General features: G+C 42.1%; 1 non-coding gene across 1 annotated transcript; it reads left to right on the forward strand.

Moving 5' to 3' along the window:
- The first annotated feature begins 4,618 nt into the window (after window positions 1-4,618).
- LOC130942422 (small nucleolar RNA R71) lies at window positions 4,619-4,722 on the forward strand. The gene has a single exon (XR_009070992.1). It is a non-coding gene; the product is annotated as a small nucleolar RNA R71 (small nucleolar RNA).
- The last annotated feature ends 385 nt before the right edge of the window (window positions 4,723-5,107 follow it).

A 5,107-nucleotide genomic window follows, 5' to 3' on the forward strand; every position in this document is an offset into this window, starting at 1 on the left:
CACCGGATACATAAATGCCACAGACACATAACTGGGTGAACCTTTTCAGATTGTGACTCAGCTTTGCTAGAGTCCCCAGTTAGTGGTGTCCAGAGCTCTTAAGCACACTCTTTTGCTTTGGATCACGACTTTAACCACTCAGTCTCAAGCTTTTCACTTGGACCTTCATGACACAAGCACATGGTTAGGGACAGCTTGATGTAGCCGCTTAGGCCTGGATTTAATTTCCTTGGGCCCTCCTATCCATTGATGCTCAAAGCCTTGGATCCTTTTTACCCTTGCCTTTTGGTTTTAAGGGCTATTGGCTTTTTCTACTGCTCCTTCTTTTTTTTTCGCAAGCTTTCTTTTTTTTTTTACTGCTTTTTCTTGCTTCAAGAATCAATTTCATGATTTTTCAGATCATCAATAACATTTCTCTTTGTTCATCATTCTTTCAAGAGCCAACAATTTTAACATTCATAAACAACAAGATCAAAAGACATATGCACTGTTCAAGCATTCATTCAGAAAACAAAAGTATTGTCACCACATCAATATAATTAAATTAAATTCAAGGATAAAATCGAAATTCATGTACTTCTTGTTCTTTTGAATTAAAAGATTTTTCATTTAAGAGAGGTGAAGGATTAATGGAATTTATTCATAGCTTTAAGGCATGGTTACATACTAATGATCATGAAATAAAGACACAAAACACAGATAAACACAATATTAAAAACCGAAAAACAGAAAGAAATAAAGAACAAGGAATGAATCCACCTCTAGTGGCGTCTTCTTCTTGAAGGTCCAACAATGTCCTTAAGCTCTTCTATGTCCCTTCCTTGCCTTTGTTGCTCCTCCCTCATTGCTCTTTGATCTTCTCTTATTTCTTGGAGAATGATGGAGTGCTCATGATGTTCCACCCTTAATTGTTCCACATTGTGGCTCAAACCTTCTAAAGAAGTGTTGAGTTGCTCCCAATAGTTGTTTGGAGGAAAGTGCATCCCTTGAGGCATCTCAGGGATTTCTTGATGATGAGCTTCCTCATGCATCTCTTGAGAACCGTGAGGGGTCTCTCTTGCTTGCTCCATCCTCTTCTTGGTGATGGGCTTATCCTCTTCAATGAAGATGTCTCCTTCTATGATGACTCCAGCTGAGTAACATAGATGGCAAATAAGGTGAGGAAAAGCTAGCCGTGCCATGGGTGAAGGCTTGTCGGCTTTTTTGTAGATTTCATTGGAGATGACCTCATGAACTTCTACTTCCTCTCCAATCATGATGCCATGAATCATGATGGCCCGATCCACAGTAACTTCAGATCGGTTGCTAGTAGGAATGATGGAGCGTTGAATGAACTCCAACCATCCTCTAGCTATAGGCTTGAGGTCCATTCTTCTTAGTTGGACTGGCTTGCCTTTGGAGTCTCTCTTCCATTGAGCTCCTTCCACACAGATGTCCATAAGGACTTGGTCCAACCTTTGATCAAAATTGACCCTTCTAGTGTAGGGGCGTTCATCACCTTGCATCATGGGCAAGTGGAATGCCAACCTTACATTTTTCGGACTGAAATCCAAGTATTTCCCCCGAACCATTGTGAGATAATTCTTTGGACTCGGGTTCATACCTTGATCATGGTTCCTAGTGATCCATGCATTGGCCTAGAACTCTTGAACCATTAAGATTCCGACTTGTTGCATGGGGTTGGTTAAGACTTCCCAACCTCTTCTTCGGACTTCATGTCGGATCTCCGGATACTCATTTTTCTTGAGCTTGAAAGGGACCTCAGGGATCACCTTCTTCTTTGCCACAACATCATAGAAGTGGTCTTGATGGCTCTTGGAGATGAATCTTTCCATCTCCCATGACTCGGAGGTGGAGGCTTTTGTCTTCCCTTTTCCTTTTCTAGAGGATACTCCGGCCTTAGGTGCCATTGGTAATGGAAAAACAAAAAAAGCTTATGCTTTTACCACACCAAACTTAAAATATTGCTCGCCCTCGAGCAATAAAAGAAAGAAGAGAAGAAGAAGAAGAAGAAAATATGGTAGAGAGGGAGAGAGGTAGGTTCGGCTTAGGTGAAGAAGAAGGGGTTGTGTTGTGTGAAAATGAAGTAGAATGGAAGGGTATTTATAGGGAGAGGGGGTAGTGTGTATTCGGCCATTTAGGGTGGGAATGGGTGGGAAATTGGTTTTGAATTTTGAAGGTAGGTGGGGTTTATGGGGAAGAGTGGATGGATGTGAGTGGTGAATGGGGTAGTTGGGAAGAGGAATTGAGGTGATTGGTGAAGAATGTTGGGAAGTGTGATATGGGGAAGAGTGAAATAGGATTAGGAGAGTGTGATTAGGATTAAAAGGTAAGGTGGGAATATGGTAGGTGGGGATCCTGTGGGGTCCACAGATCCTGAGGTGATCCTGTGGGGTCCACAGATCCTGAGGTGTCAAGGAATTCCATCCCTGCACCAAATAGGCATGTAAAATGCCTTCGTGCATCATTCTGGTGTTTAAACGCCGTGTGGTGCACATTCTGGGCGTTCAACGCCCATGTAAAGCATGTTTCTGGCGTTGAACGCCAGTTTCATGCTTGTTACTGGCGTTCAGCGCCAGTTTTTCCTCTTTGGGCACATTCCTGGCGTTCAGCGCCAGAATGTTGCTTGTTTCTGGCGTTCAGCGCCAGAATAATGCTCTGTTCTGGCGTTGAATGCCAGCCAGATGCATCTTACTGGCGTTGAACGCCAGCCTGTGCGTCCTCCAGGGTGCGAATTTTTTTCTTCTGCTGTTTTTGATTCTGTTTTTAATTTTTATGATTTTTTCGTGCCTCCTCATGATCATGTACCTAATAAAACACAAAATAACAATAAAATAGAATAAAATAAAATTAGATAAATAAAATTGGGTTGCTTCCCAACAAGCGCTTCTTTAATGTCAATAGCTTGACAGTGGCTCTCATGGAGCCACAAGGTGATCAGGTCAATGTTGTATAGTTGCCAACACCAAACTTAGAGTTTGGATATGGGGTTTTAACACCAAACTTAGAGTTTGGTTATGGCCTCCCAACACCAAACTTAGAGTTTGACTGTGGGGGCTCTTCTTGACTCTGAACTGAGAGAAGCTCTTCATGCTTACTCTCTTTTGTCACAGAGGGATGGCCATGTGCCTTAAACATAAGGTAGTCCTCATTCAATTGAAGGACTAATTCACCTCTGTTGACATCTATCACAGCTCCTGCTGTGGCTAGGAAGGGTCTTCCAAGGATGATGCAATCATCCTCTTCCTTCCTAGTGTCTAAGATTATGAAATTAGCAGGGATGTAAAGGCCTTCAACCTTTACTAACACGTTCTCTACTATTCCATAAGCTTGTCTCAATGACTTGTCTGCCAGTTGTAATGAGAACAAGGCAGGTTGTACCTCAATGATCCCCAGCTTCTCTATTACAGAGAGTGGCATAAGATTTATCCCTGACCCCAGATCACACAGAGCTCTTTCAAAGACCATGGTGCCTATGGTACAGGGTATTAAAAATTTGCCAGGATCTTGTTTCTTTTGAGGTAGAATTTTCTGAATCCAAGTATCCAGTTCATTAATGAGCAGGGGAGGTTCACTTTCCCAAGTCTCATTACCAAATAGCTTGGCATTCAGCTTCATGATAGCTCCTAAATATTGAGCAACTTGCTCTCCAGTTACATCTTCATCCTCTTCTGAGGAAGAATAGTCTTCAGAGCTCATGAATGGCAGAAGGAGATTTAATAGAATCTCTATGGTCTCTATATGAGCCTCAGATTCCTTTGAATCCTTAATAGGAAATTCCTTCTTGCTTGAGGAACATCCCAGGAGGTCTTCCTCACTAGGATTTTCGTCCTCCTCCCTTGTGCATTCGGCCATATTGACTATGTCAATGGCTTTGCACTCTCCTTTTGGATTCTCTTCTGTATTGCTTGGGAGAATACTGGGAGGAGTTTCAATGACTTTCTTACTCAGCTGGCCCACTTGCGCCTCCAGATTTCTAATGGAGGATCTTGTTTCACTCATGAAACTGAAAGTGGCCTTTGACAAATCAGAGACTACATTGGCTAAATTAGAGGTGTTTTGTTCAGAATTCTCTGTCTGTTGCTGAGAAGATGATGGATATGGCTTGCTATTGTTCAGCCTGTTGCGTCCACCATTGTTAAAGCCTTGTTGAGGCTTTTGTTGATCCTTCCATGAGAAATTTGGATGATTTCTCCATGATGAGTTATAGGTGTTTCCATAAGGTTCACCCATGTAATTAACCTCTGCCATGGCAAGGTTCTCAGGATCATAAGCTTCTTCAGAAGCTGCCTCTCTAGTACTGTTGGATGCATGTTGCCATCCATTCAGATTTTGAGAGATCATGTTGACCTGTTGAGTCAACACTTTGTTCTGAGCCAATATGGCATTCAGAGTATCAATTTCAAGAACTCCTTTCTTTTGAGGTATCCCATTATTCACGGAATTCCTCTCAGAAGTGTACATGAATTGGTTGTTTGCAACCATGTCAATGAGTTCTTGAGCCTCTTCAGGCATTTTCTTCAGGTGAATAGATCCACCTGCAGAATGGTCCAATGACATTTTCGAAACTTCAGAGAGACCATAATAGAATATATCTAAAATGGTCCATTCTGAAAACATGTCATATGGACATCTTTTGGTCAGCTGCTTGTATCTTTCCCAAGCTTCATAGAGGGATTCACCATCTTTTTGTTTGAAGGTTTGAACATCCACTCTCAGCTTGCTCAGCTTTTGAGGAGGAAAGAATTTATCCAAGAAGGCAGTGACCAGCTTCTCCCATGAGTCCAGGCTATCCTTGGGTTGTGAATCCAACCATACTCTAGCTCTGTCTCTTACAGCAAAAGGGAAAAGCATGAGTCTGTAGACTTCAGGATCAACCCCATTCGTCTTTACAGTCTCACAGATCTGCAAGAACTCAGTTAAAAACTGATAGGGATCTTCAGATGGAAGTCCATAAAACTTGCAGTTTTGTTGCATTAAGGCAACTAGCTGAGGTTTCAACTCAAAGTTATTGGCTCCAATGGCAGGAATGGAAATGCTTCTTCCATCAAACTTGGACGTGGGCTTTGTGAAGTCACCAAGCATTCTCCTTGCATTATTATTATTT

Source organism: Arachis stenosperma, chromosome 7, assembly GCF_014773155.1.
Source record: "Arachis stenosperma cultivar V10309 chromosome 7, arast.V10309.gnm1.PFL2, whole genome shotgun sequence".
NCBI classification, from domain to species: Eukaryota; Viridiplantae; Streptophyta; class Magnoliopsida; order Fabales; family Fabaceae; genus Arachis; species Arachis stenosperma.